Source organism: Mustela nivalis (genome assembly GCF_964662115.1).
Source record: "Mustela nivalis genome assembly, chromosome: 6".
NCBI classification, from domain to species: Eukaryota; Metazoa; Chordata; class Mammalia; order Carnivora; family Mustelidae; genus Mustela; species Mustela nivalis.
Genome location: NC_139025.1, coordinates 28,388,030 through 28,411,559, shown reverse-complemented (window position 1 = coordinate 28,411,559; position 23,530 = coordinate 28,388,030). Strand labels below are relative to the sequence as shown.

The window sequence follows — 23,530 nt, the reverse complement described above, 5'->3', positions numbered from 1 at the left end:
TCCATGGTGTCACCCGTGTCTTCGGGAAGCAGCCATTGTAAGTGGTCTTCCGGGTTTTCATCCGATTGTTCACCAAACTTGAGAAACGTCCAAACTCCGTAATGTATTAATATACCCAGCGTGACGGGAGTCATTACAGCACCCTCAGCAGTGACCACGCAGACTTTCAGAGTGGTCATGACCTAGTAAAAAGTCACACGCTTGTAACTAGCCAGGCTGGGACAGACGCCCAGCCCCGACTCCGTCTGTCCCACTGTTGTCTCTCAGATGGTGAAGTGGCTCCATCTATAAAACGTGTGGTTGCTATGAATTACTGTTGTTGGTAAGGAGAATTGGAAACATTCTCATTTCTAGATTACCTTTCAAATATTCAAATTCATGCACCAGTAGCATATGGCCAGAACTTTTATTTTTTCACTCAGATGTCTTCCAATGTGCTTCATTGAATTCCAAATCCACATCAGGTTTGAATTTTGAAAATGCCAACTGTATACTAACTGAATGTGAGAAATGAAGAAAACTTTCATAAATGTTTTTTTTTTTTAAATAAATGGTGATTTATTTTTCTGCATTCAGATAAACCAGCTGTATGGATTTTTTTCCCATTTTGTTTCATTTGCATCTTGATAGTATCGAGGGAACAATATTGCTGATGTATTCTTAGCTGATTTTCTACAAGACCGTTCCACAACGGCACGTATCAAACATCCCAGGAAAATGGACTATGGCGTTCTTTTCCTGTCACCTCTGCTGGCCGGGAACGTGGACTTAGCTTTGGGTGGATGGAGAAGAAGGCTTGGTTGTTCTCAGACAGCTGTGTCTGCTGTGTCTTCTGGGTCTGTCTAAAATTTTGGTCCAGTAATTATCTGACTGTTTTCTTCCCATTTGGAGTTGAGTTTCATTCGCAGGAGCTGTTCATGTTTGTGTCACTTAGCAGATAAGAGATTCTCAAGCACTTTAAAACTAATAAAGGAGGGCTTTTATCTGCTACCTTTTCCTCAGTTGCAGAGAAAATTAGTCTGAATGTGTGTGTTTTGCATGACCTCAGTCAGAGGCCCCTCACTGGAGAGAACATTAGCGTGGAAGCCAGAAAACCGCCCGAAAGAATCCAGAGATGGGGTCTTTCTTTCTTTCTTTTTTTTTTTTTTCTTTTAAAGATTTTATTTATTTATTTGAGGGAGAGAGAAGGAATGACTGGAGTGGGGCACAGGGAGAGGGAGAAGCAGGCTCCTTACTGAGCAGAGAGTCCAATGGGGGGGGGGGCTTGATCCCAGGACCTCGGGATCATGACCTGAGCTGAAGGCAGACATTAACCTGCTGAGCCCACCCCGGGGGCCCCAGGGATGGGGTTCTAATAGTTTCATAAGGTTTGAGATGCCCACTTGTAGAAACTTCCCCCAGCCCTACCATCAAACATAGGAAGATGTACCACAATGTGTGATTTAGGCATTGTATGTCTTCAAATCTAAGTCAACATTTATTTTAAAGGAAAACCTTATTTGGCGTACCGCTAAGAAAAAATGCTGCCTAATATAATTAGATGCGCTCATTTCAGAGAGTTCAAATGTAGAAAAATGTGCATTTTAGAATTGTTGAAATGTAATTTAATTATGAGTTGAGCTGCAGTTGGGTTGTTGAGATAATGCTAAATTTTATAATTTTGTAGATGTAGATTTATTTCTAACATACAAAAAATCTAAAACACTCATGTGCCCATTACCCAACTTTGGCAGATCTGAACATTTCACCACATTTGCTTTAAATATTAAAAAAATAAAGAAAACATCATCGGGACGCCCGGGTGGCTCAGTGGATTAAGCCTCTGACTCTTGGTTTTGGCTCAGGTCACAATCTCAGGGTCATGAGATCGAGTACTGTCTTGGGCTTTGTGATAAGGGTAGAAGAGAGTCTCACCCCCGCTGCCCCTCCCCCTGCTCAATGCAAGCTCTCTTTCTCAAATAAATAAATAAATAAAATCTTGGGGTACTTATGTTCTCTCTCTCAGATAAATAAAATCTTTTTAAAAAATAAATAAAACTTCTTAAAAAAATAAACAAGTAAAACATTGACAATACTGTCGCAGACCCCTGTGTGCCTCATGCTCTGATCTCAGGATGCCTCTCTGCCTTGTGACCCATATAATCCCCATCTTGATTTGGTGCTTATCATTCCCATGCATGTTTGTAAACATGTTTGTATCCACAAATACATTTAACATTTTAAAAACACAGTTTGGGATACCTGGGTGGCTCAGTCAGTTAAGCGTCGGCTCAGTCAGTTAAGCGTCTGTCTGCCCTTGGCTCAGATCACGATCCTAGGGTCCTGGGACCCAGCCCTGCATCAGGCTCCCTGCTCAGCGGGGAGTCTGCTTCTCCCTCTGCCTCTCCTGCTGCTTGTGCTCTCTTTCTCCCTGTCTCTCAAATAAATAAGTAAATCTTTTTTTAAAAAAGTTTTAAAAACTTCATTTTTCTTAAGTAGGGAGGATTGATGTAATTCATTGCATCCTTAGATTAAAAAAGGAAAACAATATATTTTATAGCTTTCCCAGTGACTCCCTTTGTATTAGTGGCTCATCTTGGCACATGAGTTGGGCTCCGTGATTATCTTCCATACAGAGATAGAGCAAGTTCATGCACACTGAGGACGGCTAGCTGCTCTGTCCCCCACTGGAGAGGCTTCCCTGGTCAGTTTCTCCAGGACCTGACCCCTGCAACTCCCCAGCACCCGCACGAGGAATACTCCAGTCTGGCTGGCGTTCCCGCAGCTCCGTGGCAGGGTTCTTTGCTGCTTGGAATGCTTGCTTTCTGCAGAGTGGTGAAGTGGCTTAGGGGATCCACCCGGAGAAGCAATGTCTGTTTCAGAGCCACAGATAGATATTAGGGGGGCACAGGGACCATTCCTTCCCGTGCCGCTTTGCAGCCCTGATTATGCCTAATGGGTGCACACCCACAAGCTTGTCCCTGATCTCTCAGGTCACTGTGAATTCCAGCCTTTAAGGTAAGATCTCGTCTTTGGTTTCCTCCCCAAAGGCCCATGCAACAGAGTACTGCAAAGCAGCGGCCTCTCCTTTTGAATGGTGGTGGTCCTATCATTGCCAGTCATACTGGATGCACCTTGACCCTGGGCCTTTTGAGCGCTTGCATTAAGAACTGGGTTGTCAGGTGAGTGATTCTCAGACACCTGCAGTCCACGTGTGGATTTGGTGCAAATATCACGGGGGTCCCTTATGCTCTTGTGCCGAATGCTTCCAAACACATGTCAGAGTCCCCCAGAATAAGCAGAAAGGTGAGCCCTGCTCTGCATGAGATTCAGGCCATAAGTTAAATTCATGGTGGTAAAAGCAAAGCTAAATGATATAAAATTCCTTCCTTCTACAAGAGGCTGCGAACTCGGCTGCACGGAGCCCGGGAGCCCGGTGCAATAAGGAAAAAAGGCCAAGCTAGCCCGCAAAAGTCTGTTTATGCGTTCTGCCTGGTTGAACCGCACATTTCCTCGGACGGGTTTTGCATTCTAAAAAAAAAAAATAAAATTTAGAAGTAAAAATTCCCCTAAAACAAATTCTCGTATCGATTTGCCTAATAATCGGTTCACCAGAAATTCAATTCCATTTTGGGTGTTTTTGCATTCCTCGCTAGTATCTCAAAAAAAATTATTGAATTTAAAATAATTTGAAATTTATTTTAATGAATGTTAAATTCATTAAAATAAATTAATAACATTTATTTTAAAATATGTCTATAAATTTAAAATTTAAAAATGAAAATTAAGCATAAACCTAAATTTAAAAACAAGCTGGGTGTGCCCCCGAAAAGGCTCTATTTATAAACCTCATCATGCCCAAGAGACGGCCAAAGAAGGAAAGGACATTCCCATGTCAAAGCACTCAAAAAGGTTTCAAATTATAGGCAAACTGCTCATTAGGTGACTGGCTTTAGGCTAATTGACCTGGAGTCAATGGCATCCAAAAGTTGACACTTTTGTGCTCAGGGACACTCTCTCAGGCCTGTATTCATCTTATTTCAGACCAAATTCTAATCAGCTCTCTTATTTGGTTTCCCAGCCCCTGGCATATTAGATGTGAATCAAACAGGGAGAGAAGGGGAGAGCCAGGCCACTTCGCATGGTGAGAAGGCCAGCTGATACCCTGACAGCCAGGAGCAGCGAGCAGAGGCCAGAGAGAATTAAAATGTAAATATAGGGATTAGCAAGTCACAGGAGTGTGGGGCCTTTTCCAGTGCGGGTGACCGCCTCCTCCCCCTCCTGCCCCGGCATCCTCTGGCTTCTGTGAGTACCCCTGTATCATGTGTGTGATGCCCGTCACGTCACGACGGATATTTGTAACAGGCTAAACCACATGCTATGTACTTTGCCCAATTCATTGTTTTGTCGTACAATCCAATTTAGAAATGGTTTCATGCAAAGGAACCAAATCGTACCCTTGAATCGGAGCATCTGCTGGAAGGTACCTGGTTTCCACCTGCCCTCCACAAGAGGACTCCCCAGAAACTGCCCATAGGATGCCTTCTGTTTCAGGATACTCCCCCTCCTTTACCCTCTACCCGCCTCACCCCCAGCCAAACTAGAACAATTCAGTGGTCGGGAAAAATTTCACTTCTAAGAAGTCGTCTTTCTCCAAAATACGTAGCATGACTGAATCTTGATCGCCACGGTAGTGTGGGTAGGAGGTTGTGATAGCCCAAATCCCGATGAAATCCACCTTCAGTCACCACGTGCCTCTAAGTCTGGAACAGCTTATTTCCTTAGGGTGGTGTATTCGTCTGGAGAAAGAGAACCAATGGTTCGTTTCTGTCTGTCTGTCCATCTGTCCTTCTATTTGTAAGTATTGTTACTCCAGTTACTTTAAGTCGTTTACAACCAACTGCATTCATGAGTACACCCAGAGGTAGTGTGGCACGCGGAGAAACCATTAGATCAGGTAATAGAAGATGGGATTCTGCCATTTTATGTGGGACCTTGGGCCAGTCACTGACTTTGGGAACCTCTGTGCTCTCTAATGAGAGGTGAGGTGGGTGACACTTGCTTCACTAATTCATCGTATAATTTCATCATAGTCAAATGGGGTGACCTATGTGAAAATGCTTGCCCATTCCCGACAAATGTAGATACAGAAGTCCGAAGTATATGTAAGGAACACCTGTTTTCTTGCTGTGGCTCTGCTCCTTAAGTTTGTAAGCACTGCTCCTGGTAAGGTCCTAAGTAATCTCTATCTACCTTGCTAATACTCAAAAGCTAGCTAGCCTTGACCCTACCGTCATCTTGAGATGCCTTTTTTTTTTTTTTTAAAGATTTTATTTATTTGACAGATCGCAAGTAGGCAGAGAGAGAAGGGGAAGCAGGCTCCCTGCTGAGCAGAGAGCCCGATGTGGGGCTCCATGTGGGGCTCCATCCCAGGACCCTGAGATCATGACCTGAGCCGAAGGCAGAGGCTTTAACTCACTAACCCACCCAGGCGCCCCTTGAGATGCTTTTAAGAAGTGACATTGCTGTCACTACTAAGGTGTATCTGTTTTCTGTTTTGCTATGTCCTGGGGATGGGTTGATTATTATTATCATAGTATGGAGCCAAGAATGATTCAGTTTGGAAAAATGATAGGAAAATTTTGCTTATGTTTTGTAGGGTGATTTTGCCATAATCCCCACGAATAAAATAGTGGTTTCTTTAAAACATGCCAGTTCAGAGTCACGGATCTGCCCTTTTAAAGCCTACAATTGATTGTTTAGTGCGAAAATTGTATTCAAGTGAAGCGCATCAGCATGCAAATCTAAAGTGTGGCCATTTTCATCTAGATTGAATATTATTAACTAGCCCAAGGGATGGGATGTAATTAAGATTTTGAACAGCTTACTTTTGTCTACTGCCATGAGTAACCTCAGCATTTAGAGTGGCGTCCTGGATTGAATAATGGGAATGTGGCCCAATGTGCCAACATCTATACATTTTGCCTCTTAGGTATAATAAAAGAATATTTGACTTTTCGCCACGGGTCTAAACATTTGATGAAGGCAGCGATTTGAACTTGAAGCAAAGAAGAGAATGTTCAGATTCCAGGAAAATCGCATTTCTTTCTGAATGATGGCAGATTTCCATCTTGTTAGTCATTCCCTCATTCTAATACCTTCTTCCATGGGCTTAGGAACAAAGACCAAGTGGGGACAGATGAAGCCCTTGTTGAGGGTTTATGCTTTTGCCTAATTAAAGCTGTTGGATTTACAACCTGCTAATGCAGCCTAGTTAGAAGGAAGGACAACTCTTAGCTTGGATCCACTTCAGAAACTTTGCAAGACCTCCCTCTGTCTTTCATGGAACTGCTAAGGCACATTTCTGGTAGCATCTTTATTCCGGTGCCATTCCATGATAACTTCTTCTTGGGAGAGATAAGATGTTCACCTTTTTTTTTTTTTTTAAACTGCCCTACCCACAGCATTTGTAAAGAAAGAAACAAAGTTGTCTATTTCTCCCAGGAGAAGTTAGTGAGAGGATCCATTGCATCCCTGTACTACCTTAAGCAGCTACCCAGCAGGCTAGGTTGGCACACAGCTCATTTCAGCCATCCGTATTTTCAGGTGTACCATATGTATTTAGTACATCATTTGATAATGCTAAAAAATATTAAAGCAGTGTGAGACGAAAGGAGAAAGAAGATGAATGTTAGCATTCCCCTGGGGTTCATGGGTGAAGGAATTAACACAGCGTGGCACTCTACCCTAGCTGTGTTTGTTTCCATGGCAACAGCTACGTACATGTTTCAGACTATCTACAGTGACACAGTTGCAGAAATAGTAGCTTGCAGGTTTCTGATATCGCATCAGTGGACAGGCAGCACGCACTATATTAAGTAAGTGTAAAAGAATTTAAAATATAGCTCTGATTCAGATGTATATTAGCTCGGCTGAGCCATGTGTCGGGGTTTTTGACATTCCCCTGCCTCACGACAGCAAAATCTGGGCAAAGTTGAAAGTTGCAAGATTCCAGTCAAACAATTGTCCTTGCTTGGGTAAATATCAAATGAAACAAATGTGAGTGAGTTACAAAGGTAAGAAAATGGCCTTGGCAGATGACATATTTAAGGTTATTGTCAGTGAAGCTAATTTTTTGGAGGGGGGCCGGTAGTGGTGGGTAAGGAATGAAAGCTTTGGTTGAAAATAGCTGAGTCTTAAAGCAGATCTGATGTGCAACAGAATCTGTAACTGATGCTGAGTTTATGGTAACTAAGGTCTTTGAATGTATCGTTGTAGAAATTGTTTTTATATAAAAATGATCAGGTGAGGAGCAGAGAGGTTGATTAGGTGTGCAGTTAAAGGGAATTTGGGGCTCCATTGTCTTTGCCGTATGCTTATGTAAATATCTCTCTTCTCGCGGGGATGACCCTGGTTTGTCTTTGACATTTGCTGCTACTTTTTGGTACCATTTGCCGGTCTCTGTGTTTATATCCTGCCGCCACCTTGTAGCCTGATAAGACTTGAGTGTTGGTTAGAGAGCAACCCAGTAAAGATGATAGACTTTCTAAGTGTGTGACTTTGCAATCGGATCGTACGGTAATTTAGGAGAAGTGTTCAAATATGTATTTATTTATGTGTTAGACCTCTGCTTTTGAATACAGCCTAAGTATTAGGTTAATGGATTTCAATGTGCACGTTATGATTGCGGGAGCTTTCAAGTATGTTGTAGTTCAATTTATACTGAGTTTTTAATGTCAAAATATTTTTATTTATGCCCATTATTCAGTTTAAGCCACATTTACCTTATAGTTTTATTATTCATGTATCAGTGAAGAGACTGTAAAATGGCATGGTAATTTAAGCTAATCTATTCGTTTGAGGAGGATTCATTTTCTGACCATAGGTGGACTTTTACAAAGAGTGGCATGAGATATGCAACTCTTTTGGTATGTACGAGACTGTGTTTTACGTGCACAGGAAACTACGGCGTCTACTGCATGTTGCTCTTCGCAGTAATTATTTGATTAGATGTTAAGAGAACACCTATCGGAGGGGGGAGGGGCTTGGGCACTCTGCAGCTTCCGGAACACCTGGGTGTGTGGAGGGCTGGGACGGATTCTGAATTATAAATCAGGGACTTGAACCCTGGAATATTCAGCAGCCTGGTGGATAGATACTATTTGCCTTTCTAAATAGGGTGATCCAAAATGAAACTGATGTTGAAGCCTCCCGTTTATTGCCTGTCTGTAGTCTGAGCCATCCAGGGGCGGGAAGGGACGTTTGTGTTTTCTCCCGAGAAATAACGTTTTAGTGGCTCATGCCCAGGGCAGCTCCTTCCTCAGAGGATGAGCCCCTCTTCCTAATGCCACACTCGTTTCTGGCCTGTTTTAGGGGCTGAGGGGAGGGCAGGTATGCAGACCCCCTCCCCATGCCCTCTGAATCCTGGTGGGCAGCTTCTCCGGTGACAGCTGCAGAAAGCCACCTGCCCCTGCCCCTCCCCCCCACCCCCAGGAGGAGGAAGCAGATATGGTCGGTGTGAGGGTTTACATGATTTTCTGCTCTTACACTGGAGGGGCCCTGGAAACTTTGGGTTTATTACCATTGAGCTCTGAAAACAGAAATCAAAAAAGTGTCTATGCACTCCTTGGGATGCCTAACTCAACTTTTGTCTCTTTGGGAGCACTAGAGCAAGGCCTTCCAGCAGTTGAGATTTTTGGGTTTTCTTCTTTTTTATCATCTAGAAATATCCAGTATTAAGCAAAAAAAAAAAAAAGAAAAAGAAAAAGAAAAAAAAATCCCCCCCAAAACCTACACACACACACATAAAACAAAAAAATTAAGGGAAAAAAAATATACAACAACAACAAACCCATCAGTCTATACCATGTTGTTTTAACTCTTTTTTTTTCTTAAGATTTTACTTATTTATTTGACAGACAGAGATCACAAATAAGCAAAGAGGCAGGCCCCCGGGGTGGGGGAGCAGGCTCCCTGCTGAGCAGAGAGCCTGAAGCTGGGCTCAATCCCAGGACCCTGGGATCATGACCTGAGCCAAAGGCAGAGGCTTAACCCACTGAGCCACCCAGGCGCCCCTTAACTCTTTTTTAAGACTAGAAGAACACATGAACCTAGATGTAGAGCTCTAGGTGGAACCAGTCATTTGAATGTAAAATCCTGGCAGGGCTTGTAGGAAACTCAATTCCTTCCATTTGAAGGGCCAGGAAATTGATTTGGAAAAAAGAAATGTGAGGGATTCCCAAATAGTGGCAACACGGAACGAATAAGAGAAAGATGAAGGTACAGACTGATCTTATTACCAATCTTCAATGGTCGCAGAATTGCCAGGATACATTTCCTGTGGCGTAGCCCATTTGGAGTGTCCACGGCCCAGAACTTCTGAAGGTCCTTGGTGATCACGGGGTAAGAGCCAGTCCGTGGGCTGGTGTCCAGGGCTTTGCCCATCAGTCCCTCTTCAGCCACCTCGCTGTCCCGATCTTCTCTTCCTGAAGCATCTTATGGTGCTGCCCTAGGGTGCTAAATACCATGTGCTGGCCGTGTCAGGAAGTTTCTGGGCTTTTGCTCTGGCCACTGCCTCTGCCCGGATGCCTTTACGCCCATTTTTCCAGGTTTGATTCCAGTTCTTCCATAAAACCTGAAAGAGCTCTCCCTCTCGCCTTCAGTGGGATGACTTCCCCTTCCCGCAACAGTTTCTTTGTCTGCAATTGTAGCACTTAGTCCACAATATTAAGATGAGTCGTGTCTGTCCTTAACTGAGCTGTAAGTGTTTTAACGACAAGCCCGTGACACGTAGACTTTTGTTGCTTTTACACAGTACTTCAGGCTGCAGCATCTTGAAAATCTCATAAAGGTATATGTTGATGAATCCTCTCTGGGGCTCGTGTTCTCTGCTCAGAGACAGTCTGTGGGATACTGAGGCTCCTAGGGCTGTGTCTGTCACTGCACTAGGCATCTGGACCAATTCAGTCTCTTTTGCATGCTTCCAAACTTCTGGCTATTTGGCATCATCTAAACACAGAAACCCACTGAATGGCTGATTTTTTTCTTTCTTTTTTTTTTCATATTTAGTGAATCATAAAATTTTACAGCAGAAGGAATCTTAGGGAGATGAACTCCTATTACAGAGGAGAGAATTGTGAATCTGAACTGTAAGGGACTTTTCCAAAGCCATATGGTTAGTTAGTGACCCAGGCATGTGGATCCAGCCGACAATCTCTCTACATGGTCCTGTCTACTGAACCTTTCTGGCTGTGGCCTTGGGTTTCACTTAAGACATCACCCAGCAGCTCATACTTTCTGCCCTGAGTTGGGATTGGCCGACTTTGTCTATTTAAACACCATCATCGAACAACAATCCTGTTACCCAGCCTTTGCAAAAGGTGATATCATTGGGATAGAATTAAAAACAAAAGTGGACTCGAGTTTAGCTCTGGGGCCCTGGGAGCAGTGCTAACAATTCATGAGCCATTGCCTTGCTGAGGACACAGCTGCTGCTGAACTCGGTCAAGTTCAGACCCTTAAAAAGAGTGGAAAAAAGAAAGCACATACTTTCCAGTGTCTGGGCACCACAGAGCCGGGCCAGCTGGGCACAGCACCGTGGCAAAAAGATCTCTTCAGTTTCAGAAATACGAGCCCCAAGCTTGCACACGGGGCCCGGGGGTGGGGTGTGGGGTGGGGGTGGGGGCGGGCAGGGAACGTGGCTGCAACTAGAGCTGATTGGCATTACACTCTGAGCTCCCTTCAGCCTGCAGTCCTGTCAGACCCCGCCCCTCCGGGAAGCCCAGGAGCAGCTAGAGAAAGAGCCAGCCCTCCAAGTTGACAGAAGGAGCAAGCTCTGTGTGTGTGTGTATGTGTGTGTGTGTTTAAAGACCTGTGTCTGAGGTCGACAGGCTTTTTCAGAGGAACCCTAGGTTTTCTGTGTAAACGTGTACTTCCTCTTGTCCAGAGTTAGCCTGTTAAGGGAGTAAAGTGCATTTCAGGTTTCCAAGTTGGAAACCTGATTAATTTCTCTGCCGGTTACATATGGAAATAAATTAGTAAATGGTCCATCTGGGACTAAACTCCTGCAGAGATGATAAATTATCGCCATCGTATATGTCCGTGTTGCTGAAGACTGAGTTGTGCTTCCCAGGAGCTGCTGAAAGATAACAGGATGGTCTATCGTGGTCAGAGGAATAAAATTAAAAAAAAAAAATTATGAGTGAAAAATTTACATTGAAGTGTTTCTGGGGAGAATGGTTTGGTGGATGCCAAGTTTGCTGCTCTGGATGATTGTATCTGCAGAGATTTAAAAGGTGAGCCTCAAGGGCATAGGAAACATTCTGCTTGTATACTTTCAAAGGCCAATACAATAAGTATTAATTAGTACCCACATGTCTCAATGGGCAGGATAATTCTGTACCTTACAGTAACATTGCACTTTGTAATTGTCATAGCAACTTCTGGTCTTTTCTTTAAATTCCAGTGCCTCTAATTCTCCATCACAAAAGCACTGGGGTCTTGAGTGCAGGGGTCTCCCTGCAATAACTTCGATGGTGAAATGGCAGAGCTGGGGTGAGCAACTAGATACCATGGATTGTGAACCCTCCTTCGTTTCTGCCAGCGTCTCATATGACATCAGAACATTTCAATATCCCAGTGTTCACCCAGCAGCATTGGGAACTAAAGCGTTGTATTTATGCCAGTTTTCTAGAGGCAAAAGCCATACCTTCTTGATCATGAAAAGTTTTTCTTTTCCTCTATTTAGAGATGTTGAGTGATGGTTTAACTTTTTTTTTTAAATGCCTTAATTTGTTTAAATTGAGGTGTCATTGACATGTAACATGGTGCTAGTTTCAGTTGTAAAACAGTGTTTGTGTTCGGTGTTTATGTACATTTTACAGTGATCCCCACAATATGAGTCTACTTAGTATCCGTCGCCTTCCCTAGTTACAAAATTTTTTTTCTTCTGATGAGAACTTTTAAGGTCAGTTCTCTTAGCAACTTTCAAATGGGCAATAGGGGATTATAAACTATAATCACCATGCTGCGTACTACCTCCCCATGACTTGTTTATTTTATAACTGGAAGTCTGTACCTTTCGACCCTTTCTTTACCCTTTTCTCTACACCTTTCTTCCCTCTCCCCACACCTGGCTTAACTTTTTCCCTGTGATTAGGACACATACCACTATCCACATGAATTATTTTATAAAACGGAAACCACAAATGTCTTCAGGGGCTTCTGAGGTACAGTAACATTTTGCCCCCTTTGCAGAATGGCCTGAGGCTCCTGTGACATCTAGATTCTTGTGCCTGCTTTAAAATTTTCTTTTGTTTCCTCCTCCTGGGCAGAGCTCTAGTGGTTAATTCTTGAAGCAGCAGAGGCGCACCCCTCTGGTTAAAAAAAAAAAAAAAAAAAAAAGTGCAGGGAAGCAAACTGGCTTTAGAAATATTTGAGTCACCTGGTTTATCAGACACCAATTTCTAAACATAAGCGGCGGATGCTGCGGGGTGGTCTTCACATGAGCAGGAGAAGCCGCAGGCCCTTGCCATCTACCTGTCTGAACTTGGAAGTCACCTTGTCTCACCCAGACTGCCTTCCTGTTTCTCACGTCTCGGCCAGACCCGGTTGCTCCATGCATCTGAACGGCCCCTCACGCTTCCTCGCCTCGGGGGCCTTTCCTTCTGTTTTTGGCCTGTTTCCACCTGTCAAAATCCTGTTGGGATCTCAAGGCCCATTATTGCTGTGGTGGTCTTGATGCTTTCCCTTCCCTGCTCTCGCCGCCCCAGCCAGAAACAGATGTCTCCTCAGAAACCCTCTAGCTGTTGATTAAAGGAAATCACACTGTCTGTATTTGAGTTGCCTGCATATGTATCTTGTCTCCCATAGTGGATGATATGCTTCTTTTTCTTTGTTTAAAAGGTTTGCTTGTTTATTTATTTATTTATGTTAACATCTTAATTTTATTTTTTTCCCAAGATTCATTGTTTATGCACCACACCCCGTGCTCCATGCAGTACATGCCCTCCTTAATACCCACCACCAGGCTCACCCATCCCCCACCCCATTCCCTCCAAAACCCTGAGCTTGTTTCTCAGAGTCCACAGTCTCTCATGCTTTGTCTCCCCCTCCGATTTCCCCCAACTTACTTTTCCTTTCCTTCTCCTAATGTCCTCCATGTTATTCCTTATGTTCTACAAGTAAGTGAAACCATATGATAATTGACTCTCTTTGCTTGACTTATTTCACTCAGCATAATCTCTTCCAGTCCCGTCCATGTTGATACAAAAGTTGGGTATTCGTCCTTTCTGATGGAGGCATCATACTCCATTGTATATATGGACCACATCTTCTTTATCCATTCGTCTTTTCAAGGGCATCTTGGCTCTTTCCATAGTTTGGCGATTGTGACCATTGCCGCTATGAACATTGGGGTACAGGTGGCCCTTTTTTTCACTACATCTGTGTCTTTGGGGTAAATACCCAGGAGTGCAATTGCAGGGTCATAGGGAAGCTCTATTTTTGATTTCTTAAGGAATCTCCACACTGCTTTCCAAAGTGGCTACACAAATTTGCATTCCCACCAACAGTGTAAGAGGGTTCCCGTTTGTCCACATCCTCTCCAACACTCGTTGTTTACTGTCTTGTTGATTTTGGCCAGCCTAAGTGGTGTGAGATGGTATCTCAATGTGGTTTTGATTTGAACCTCCCTGATGGCTAGTGATGGTGAACGTTTTTTCATGTGTCTATTAGTCATTTGTATGTCTTCTTTAAAGGTTTATTTATTTATTTGAGAGCGTATGCACACGCAGGCATAAGAGCAGGGGGAGGTGTGAACGGAGAGGGAGAAGCAGACTCCCTGCTGAGCACAGAACCCTGTGTGGGGCTTGATTTCATGACTCTGAGATCATGACCTGAGCCAATATCAAGAGTCTTAATCTACCAGAGCACCCCGGTGCCCCAAGGACAATCCATTTCTTAAAGGCATAGATTTTTGTCATCCATTGTCTCTCTCTGACTCCTTCTCCCTCCCCAATCCTTAGTTGAATGCTTTGCCTGTATTTAAAGCTTAACACACAGTAGAGTCGGGTAGTTTTTTTTTTTTTTTTTTTTTTTTTAAAGATTTTATTTATTCATTTGAGAGAGAGACAGTGAGAGAGAGAGAGCATGAGCGAGGAGAAGGTCAGAGGGAGAAGCAGACTCCCCATGGAGCTGGGAGCCCGATGCGGGACTCGATCCCAGGACTCTGGAATCATGACCCGAGCCGAAGGCAGTCGTCCAACCAACTGAGCCACCCAGGCGTCCCGAGTCGGGTAGTTTTATTTGACAACGACTGAATAAATGTCTTTGAGTGGGTGGATAAATTAATAATCAAAGGCATATCAGAATTACTTGGAGGGCTTGTTAAAACAAATTGCGGGGCCCCACCTCCAAACATTCAGATTCAGTAGATCTTGGGTGGGAGCCAAGAATTTGTATTTCGAACAGACTCTCAGGTACATGTCTGCTGCTGTTCCAGGGACCATAGTTGGAGAATCACCGATCTAAGGAATTTATTTCCTGATGTTCCCTACACTGAAGTTCATAAGATAACATCATTCTTTTCATGAGAAAGTCTATTAATTTGGCTTCCTTGAGGCATAGGCTAAAAAAAAAAAAAAAAAATAGTCTTCTATCAGAAATTATATAGCAATCCATCTCCTGTACCAACTTTTCTATTTTGTAAGATTATTGGTTAACTGTGGGCCAGTAATCTGTAGCTTAAGCATTTAATGAGCTTGAGTTTGATGGGATCTTTCCCCTCAGGAGCAGAGCCAGAGTAATTTTATTTGGTAGCAACAGAAGAGAGCATCATTGACTTTGGAGCCCGTGAACCTGGTCAACCCAGCGGATCAAGCCTGGTCCCCGTGCTGGATCGCTGGCCTTGAATGTGGCCGGTGCTCGATGGTTTTCCTTTGTGTAGACAAGTGTTTCAGTGGCAGCTGGAGAGAAGTGAGAAGATCTCACCAGTGTCACAATGACCATTGTAGTAAAGTAAGCCAATCTCATGATACCTGTGGTGTGTATTTTCAAATTTCTAGGTCCTTTTATGCCCTGTGAGGCGGTTTTAAGAACGCTCTATCCGGAAAGACCCAGTGGTTCAATAGCTTCCCAAGAAATAAGAGATAACTGTTGCAATTGATTTTTTTTTTTTCCCCTGAAGTGTTGCATCTTTTAGAGTCAGGCCAGAGATGACATCCATTGTATTTGAGAGGGTCCTTTCTCTTCCTCTGCTCTAATCCTGACTTCCTTCTGCTCCTCTCCACCAGTCACTAGAAAGCATCATCTCCTAAGACCGGCGTTCGTGTGATGATGGAGGCCTGTCTGTCCTTTTCGTGACTGGAGCAATGCTGACCTCGGTTTCCTGGACCCATTCCGACTCAGGTAATCAGGCTCTGCCTTCCCCTGCTCACCTACACCTCGGGGAGATTGCACTGAATAAATGAAATACCAAAGCTATATTTAAATGCAAATGCCAAATTGATTGTTTCTTCATCAATTGGTATCCTTTCCCAATCTTCCTAATGATTAATTTATGCAGCTGATCAGACTGACAATGTGGTCAATCCAATTTAGGCATTAAGATAATGAAAACATTCAATCACATCTTTATTTAAAATTTTGGTGTGCGTCCTAGACACACAAAGCAACAGGAACACTGCTGGGAATTTTCACCTAGAAACTGCCTTCTACCCGTAGTTCCTCTAAATCAGTTTCTTTCCCATAATATCATGTTTTACTTGAATTTTATTAATTTTTCTAATCTTTACCTTTTAGTGGAATTCGTAATTATTACTCAGTATCTGTTATGTGTTCTTGGGGCACATGGGATTAAAAAGAATATAAGACGTGGCTCTGTCCTTATAGAGTCACGGCTTCGCCAAAGATCCATGACTCAAGGAAATGGCAGATGGTGGTGTTCAGCATAGGGCCAGGGCTGCGTACTAATTAATGGTAGCTCTCTGGTTCAGGGAATTGAGAGACTTTGAGGACTGGGATTGAAATAATTAGGGAAGAACTCATGGAAGGGGGGGGGCCTCCAGGAGGCTTTTCTTTTTTTTTCCCTGTGGATCTTTTGGCCAGTCCAAGGGAAGAGGAGCAACACGGTGCCTGGATAGGTAGGTGGGAATGAGCCCACCGTGAGCCTGGACAGTCGGGGCCCTGGGTGGGTGGAGCAGACAGGGGTCAGAGGACCCTGATCCTCTGTTCTGGCCAGAGCCAGCTTCCCCCTCAGAGCCAGGGTCCCTGAGGGTTCCCTTGGGGAGATTCTACCTGCTCTGTTACAGAGGGCCTTGGCTAGAAGCTTCCTCCAGGGACAGTGGTCATCGTTGCCACGCTCCTGGCTTGACGGCTACCGGACTGGCCTTTTCTGTTTCTTCGGTCCTGTCCACATCTGGCCTCTTCCTGTCTACCTGATTATTTACTCTTCTCTTACACACCTGCCCACTGCCTGCCACGCTCAGCCTGGCAGGTGTGGCTTGACAAGGCCTCAGGGATAAACCAGAGGCTGTGTGAGGTCAGTACCTTGGTGATTCACAAAGCACCATTCAGAGTCGGGAGGGTGAAGGGGAGGAAGCAGAAGCCAAAGACATGAGTCTGTGAGTCGATGCCGAGAGTTCTGAAAGCCAGATTCAGTGAGGGTCCCAAGGCTGAAACGGGGGCCACGGTCAAGGATGGAGAGCCAAGAGCCCTGCTTAATTCTGGGAGAGCCCCGCAAATCCTGCCCTCACCTAGCTCTCTTCCAGTGCTGCTGGATAAAGCGGTGGTGGCTTTCACTGCCCTGGGTCTTAAAGGTGCTACTGAGAGTGGCTTGCCAAGACTCCTGCCCATCCTGTCAGGCCTGTCCTGACTCTGGTCCGCCTGCCTCAGCCTGCCCCGGTGCTAACCTTGCCGACCCAGGACCAAGGCCTCCTTAGAATCGGAGCCCTGGATGGCCAGCCACCAGGAAGCAGAACTAGAGTAAGTCTTTGTGTTCTCTTCCCCCTAAAGCGATGCCTAAGTGATGGTGGGCGTTTGTCTTCAGAGCCTAGTGCAGGGACTGATCTCTGCCCATTGGCCGGGCGGGTCTGCTGCATGTTCTTGGGCAGCAGACAGGCTGCGAAGGGTTTCTGCATTGTCCAATGGTTGGGCAATGGTTGGGCAAAATTCAAAGAAGGGTAATATTTTGTGTCATGTGAAAATGCAATGGAATTCAGATTTCAGTGTCCCTAAATAAAGTTGTACTGGAACACAGCCCTGTCCATTTGCGGATTGTCTAGGGAGTCTTGGCACCCTGGCAGAAGCGAGTAAGTGCAGCAGAAATAAAAAAAATATTTACTTTTCGACCCTCTGCGGCAGAAAAAAAATTGTCATCCTAGCAGATTGCCTAGGCAATTGTGTGGCATGAGTGTTAGCAAAATTTGAGGTATGGAATATTTTGGCCCGCAAAGAAAATGTGATTGAATGAAGGACAAGTAGGATTTGCATAGGAGAGGAGAGAATCCTGGAGAATCCTCAGGCAGACTCTCCTTTGGGCAGAGGAGCCCAGCAGGGCTCCATCTCAAGGCCCATGAGATCCTGACCTGGGCTGAAACCGAAGAGTTGGATGCTTTGAACTAACTGAGCTACCCAGGCGCCCCTGAGCTATCTTATTTTAACCAAATAAATATTTTGTTTTAAATCAAGTAAGCACTGAAGACTTAGCACGAGTAAGTCATGCCATTTGGCCTTGGCAGTATTTTCCCAGTCTGGTGGGACTTTATGATATGGTTGAGTGGAAAACTATGGTCAGAGTTGGAGATATGGGTTCCTACTCCTACCAGCTAGGTGAGCCGGGGTAGGCTGTGGTATGCCAGCATGAAGAGGACTCCCCAAATCTCAGGGTCAGTACAACGGAAGTTTATTTCTCACTCACCCAGAATTGGATTGTCAGTGTGGCTGTCCTACAGCCGGTTTCCAGGTTCCAAGCCTTGTCCCTTCTGTGGCACCTACGTTTCAACATTGGGACTTCCTGGTTACCCTAAGATGTGTAAAGAAGAACCGAAAACACGCACCCTTTCCGAAGTGCCTTAGACCAGAAGTGACTCAGATTAATTTCACGTCTGCAGTCCATTGGCCAGAATTAGTCACATGACCCTCTAGTTGCCAGGAGACTGGGAAGTAGGGAGGATCATGAGGGATGCTTGGGGTATCCCCTGCCCTGACAACATTGGGTCATTGTGGGAAAGCCCATATTTTTTCTGTGCTGTTCTTTATTCATCATTAAAAGGTAATTAACCCAGCCGTACCTTTTTTCACATCGCTTATGAAAGGTCAGATACAATGTATGGAAGAGCCTTATGTGGTAGAATGAGTTGTAAAATAGGTAAGAGATGGCCGGTACCTGATTTCTTTTCTTTTCTTTTCTTTTCTTTTCTTTTCTTTTCTTTTCTTTTCTTTTCTTTTCTTTTCTTTTTCTTTCTTTCTTTCTTCCTTTCCTTTCTTCTTTCTTTCCTTCCTTCCTTCCTTCCTTCCTTCCTTCTTTCTTTTTAACCTGATTTCTTTATAAGCTGTTGAATGGTGATGAACTGGGGTCAGGGTAGTCACACACGCCCCAGAGTGCCTGGGACCATCCTAGCATTTGCCAGTTGACCTAACATAATTATCGGACACTCCTCCCTTTCACACCCAGAAATATCCTAGTAGGGACAACAAATTATGATCACCCCAGCTTGACTCCCTTGGTCATCCTTCAGGATTAATGTTAGCTACTGCTTAGGAGCCTTTTCTGAGTCACACTGTTCTAAGTTAGATTTTGCCTGCATTGTTTCATTTAATCTTCAAAGCCAACTTGTGAAGTAGGTACACGTAATCTCATTTAAGCTAAGGTAGCAGAAGCAGAAAGGTTTGCCTTGAATCCAGGTCTATCTTGCTTTTAAGCACTCCATGGGACTGCCTCATTTATCCTTCTCGAGGATTATCCCCTTGACTGCAAGGGGCCCCACTCCCCTGACACCGGCTTGGGAATGGTGCCCAGACCACACGCTGGTAGAGGGCTAAAGCCCGGAGGGGTGAGACTCGCCCTTTAGGACCTGGATGAGAAGATGAGACAAGGACTCCCTCCATGATTCTCCAGAGCCAGCAAGTAGCAGAACCCGCCAGTCCCTTCCCCCCCACTCCCCTGGCATCGACCAATGCAGCTTTTGTTAACACTGGGCGCTACGTCTGACGCAGGGAGAAAGATTTTTATTTTGAAATCTAGGGTGGAGGAGAATTCTAGCCAGTGAAGACTTGCCATGTGCAATGCAGTTGACTCAAGCAGGCTCCTTCCCAACACAAATAGCTAGGAGGAACTTAGCTCTGTTTTCAGGGAGCTTATTTACAAATTTGTTTATTTAAAAAAAAAAAAAAAAAAGCTGAACCACAAGCAAGGACCAGTTTGCTTGCAGAATAATATCAAACAAAAACCCATTATTCACGAGATGGTATTAATTTCCCTGGTTTCTGGCCTTGCTAATCAGTGTACAGAACTGAACCCGTGGAATCAAAGGGAAGAGTTTCTGAAAAATGAGCCAAATGTGCATTGCTTGCTTCAAGAAACCCCCCAGAAAATGATACATGTGGTTTCAAAACGTACAAAGAAAACTAAAGGAATTCCATTATGAAAGAAAAATTAGATGGAAATTTCTAATCCTGTCTCATAAACAATATAGGAATAACTTTAAAATATTCTGCTTTAAGCATGCATTTAATTTGTGCTCTGGGAACCAAATAATGTTGCTAAGATAAAACATTCTAATAATGATTTATGTAAATTTATTTGTACCAAGTAATGGTGTACTTGCCTATAGCAAATTGCTTGGAATATGAAATGACATTTATGAGGTCTTTCTTTCCTCTGAATGAAGACAATGGAGAAAATGAGAGACTCCAGAAAGGGAGGAAGAAAGTCGAGTTCAAAATGGAGTATGATGCCTTGACCTCAGAGCTGTCCAGAGACAGCTGGATGGGTTGGAGGGTGTGTGACAAGTCGGCAGACTCAGTTCAACATGTTTTCCTGTGATGCTCCCATTATTTAAGCCATTTTTAAAGTCGCACCAAGAGTTCATGTGCGGTAGATTCTTAGAAGGCTAGAACCCTTTATTTTGGTGATCGTATACTCTGCAGATACTGGAGCTCTTTCAGAATACACGATGATAGATCGCTTGTTTTGATGGTGCCCTCGTAAGGCAGGGCGCTTACAGCATGGGGTACAGAGAGGCCAAATGTAATTAAAAATTGGGCAATTAATCTCCACTCCCAGTTACTTTAATACCAAGGAGAGTTATGCTTATGTCATCAATGGGGCCCAAGTGTTAATAAACAAGACACAAACCCTCCCAAGGACTGATTCACAGACCTACCGGGAGTCTTCCCATTGGCTGCCCAGTTGGCAACTTTGATAATGGCTCTAGGTGTTTCCTGGAAAACTTTAATTAAATTCAAATCCCCATATATGTAACAGAATGAGAGAGTTTCTGGAGCTATGGTTTGGCCTTGTAAGTAACCAGTATAATTTGTCGTAACCTGTATGATTTGGAAGAGATATGATATTAACACCTTTAGTTTTAGAAGGCATTTATTTATATTTTTCCCCTCAAAGTGTTTTTACCATCTCCCTTGGTTATTGCAATCATTTTGGTGAGAATAGGTAATTACAGTTTGTTTTCTTTCCATACGGAAGCTTAGAGCCACAGAAGTCACAAAGCAGGGACGCCTGGGTGGCTCAGTGGGTTAAAGCCTCTGCCTTTGGCTCAGGTAATGATCCCAGGGTCCTGGGATTGAATCCTCTGTCAGACTCTCTGCTCGGTGGGGAGCCTGCTTTCCCCTCTCTCTGCCTGTCTCTTTGCCTACTTGTGATCTCTCTCTGTCAAATAAATAAAAAAATTTTAAAAATCTTAAAAAAAAAAAAAAAAAGTCCCAAAGAAGGCACCATGGGTTGGGGCGTGGGGGGGGGGCAGCAGCTTCCTCACTAACTTTGCTGGTCCCGTTGTCATCACAAACTAAAGCAATTGAAAGAGATTTGTGGAATCTGGAGAGCTTGGTTTTTTTAAAACCAGTTCTGAGCCTTGGTCCCTTATAGGCTGCTATTGAATTGCACCAACTGTCCTGAGAGAGCTGGGTTTGTCTGAATGGACAGACCAATTTTGCAATCCAGCCGTTGGCTGTAGTGTGGCCCAGGCCTGGGGGGCCGATGGTAGAGCTCCTGGGAGAGGAGGCATAAAGCCTGCACAGGACTTTGAAACAGTAAAAATCACCCCTGGCTTCAGGAAAGAGGGGAAGGCCATGGTTTTTTAGTAGCACCACTTCAAGTGCATGTACCAGAAAAGCTGTGGCTTGTGGCAGGATTGGTGTTAGTTTTGTGGCCCAGGCTTCCTTCCCAGAGCTAGCCAGTGGATGTCAGGGCCACGGCTCCAGATTCCAGTCTTTCTCCTCTTTCTAGCTGGAGGACTTTGAGTGTGATTTCTGAGCTGTGGATTCCTGGAAAATCATGTAAGGTACCCGAGTCTTCATTTCCCCATCCGTAAAATGGGAACACTGATCTCTACTTGGTAGAGAGGGCATGAGAATGAAATAAAATCATTCTCATAAAGTACGGGGCACAGTGCTCGGCAGCTAGCGAATACTCCTTTTATGGCAGCTCTTAAAAGGATGATCATTGTTACTGCTTGAGAATTTATGCTCCTGACTGGCCACTGGAAATGTGATTAAAATCCGTCTTTTGGGGCATCTGGGTGGCACAGTCATTAAGCATCTGCCTTCGGCTTGGGTCTTGATCCCAGAATCCTGGGATTGAGCCCTGCATCGGGCTCCCTGCGCGGCGGGAAGCCTGCTTCTCTCTCTCCCATTCCCCCTGCTTGTGTTCCCTCTCTTGCTGCCTCCCCTTTTCCCTCTCTCTCTCTGTCAAATAAATAAATAAATCTTTTTAAAAAAGCCATAGTCTTTTAAAAAATAAGCAAATAAAAATTAAATCCATATTTTATTTAAATGAGAACTAATCTAAAAGATTTCAGGGTGCCTGGGTGGCTCACTGGGTTAAAGCCTCTGCCTTCGGCTCAGGTCATGATCCCAGGGTCCTGGGATCGAGCCCCGCAGCGGGCTCTCTTCTGTGCTCAGCCGGGGAGCCTGTCAAATAAATAAATAAAATCTTTTTAAAAATATATACATAAAAGATTTCTAAGTCAGTTATTTCTGGGTACAGGAAGGTAACAAGGTAAATACAGGAGTCCATTGGTTTGCTCATTCAACAAACAGCTCTCGAAGTCAAAGGCCCTTTGCAAACTGTTTTCGAGGGATGGAGAGACCAGAGACAGAGACAGCGTTCTGGTCTCGAGGGATAAGGGAGATTTCTTTTTCTCTTTCTTTCTTTCTTTCTTTCTTTCTTTCTTTCTTTCTTTTTTTTTTAAATGTAGACACGGTGCAGGCCACGTTAGTATAGATGGTCTTTGTCTTCCAAGAATTCAGAAATTAAGCTGATTTAAGTCCTTAGCTGTTGCTCAAAGCCCTGGTTCTGGTCCAGACTCTGCAAGTTGGTTCTCTTCAGAGCGGTCATCCTGGCTGGCTGTGGAAGTAGGTTTGTGTCAAGATAAATGGATGGAAAGTCTTTGGTCATCTGCTCCCCTGGCAGCTTCTGCCTGCAAAGGAAGAGATTCACATTCTTCGCACATGTGTTCTTGGCCATGGTAGGTCAGGCCCCTAGGCTGAAAGTGTGAATACACCCTTTTGTTAGAATTCATTTCCATTAGAAGCATATAGACTACTTTCTTATCGAGGGTTGAAATGAATCCAATGTAAAATGTGTGGACTTTTTTTTCAGATGGCTACGTAGTTCTATCACCTTAGAAAAGGTGTTTCACAGAAATTCTCTGAAGGAAGATAAGGAAATGTGAAACATTCTCAGGCGAAATGAGAAAAGAAATAATAATTCCCAGATTCCGGATCCAGTCTGGTCTGTTTCAGGGGCTCCTGGACACTGGGGGGCCTCCCGCGTGGAAGGCGGAGGGAGTGCTGAGGTGCTCTGCTGGAACGTGTAGTCTAACGGGGGCCCCCCGGGGGGGGGGGGTATGTGTGTGCAGAGGGCAGACAAACATGCATAAATAAGCATTCAAAGACGAACTTTTCCCCGGTCCAAGGCAAAGAGAAAAATAAGCTCAACATAGTGAGTTCAGTATCCTTACTTGGCAAAATAAAAAGTTGGCAACCTACGCTCGTCCCCAAAACTATTTTTGAAATCTTATTGTGGTGCAAAATCACGATCTGGGAACCTCCCTGACTTGAGCTCTCTTGCTTCTTGTTGGTGCTATTCTCACCTCCCTCTGTACCTTCCTTGCTGGCTCCCACCACTGTTTACTGGGAGGTCCCAGCCTGTGGCTTATCCTTCTTATTAGAAAGGAGATTAGCAAGTGTTAGAGACATACCAGCAATTAAGACTTTCTTCCTGGTTTAAGGAGGAGAAAAAAAGCATTTGAAAAGATGAGTAGGCATCTGCCCATAGCTAGATTAAGAATGCGCAGTCACACATGAATCTCTCGGT

General features: G+C 44.2%; 1 protein-coding gene across 11 annotated transcripts in view; it reads left to right on the top strand.

Annotated features, from left to right (window-relative positions):
• Positions 1 to 23,530, top strand: part of FOXN3 (forkhead box N3) — a 400,355-nt gene that overhangs the window by 98,821 nt on the left and 278,004 nt on the right. For 4 of the 11 annotated variants that reach the window (XM_082733900.1, XM_082733890.1, XM_082733897.1 and 1 more), the window contains exon 2: positions 15,270 to 15,384. The gene's annotated coding sequence lies outside the window, so the exon portion shown is untranslated. Of the gene's footprint in view, positions 1 to 3,029; positions 3,162 to 6,805; positions 7,056 to 15,269; positions 15,385 to 23,530 lie in introns of those variants that run through there. The other 7 variants (XM_082733885.1, XM_082733898.1, XM_082733891.1 and 4 more) reach the window with 5 other exon arrangements.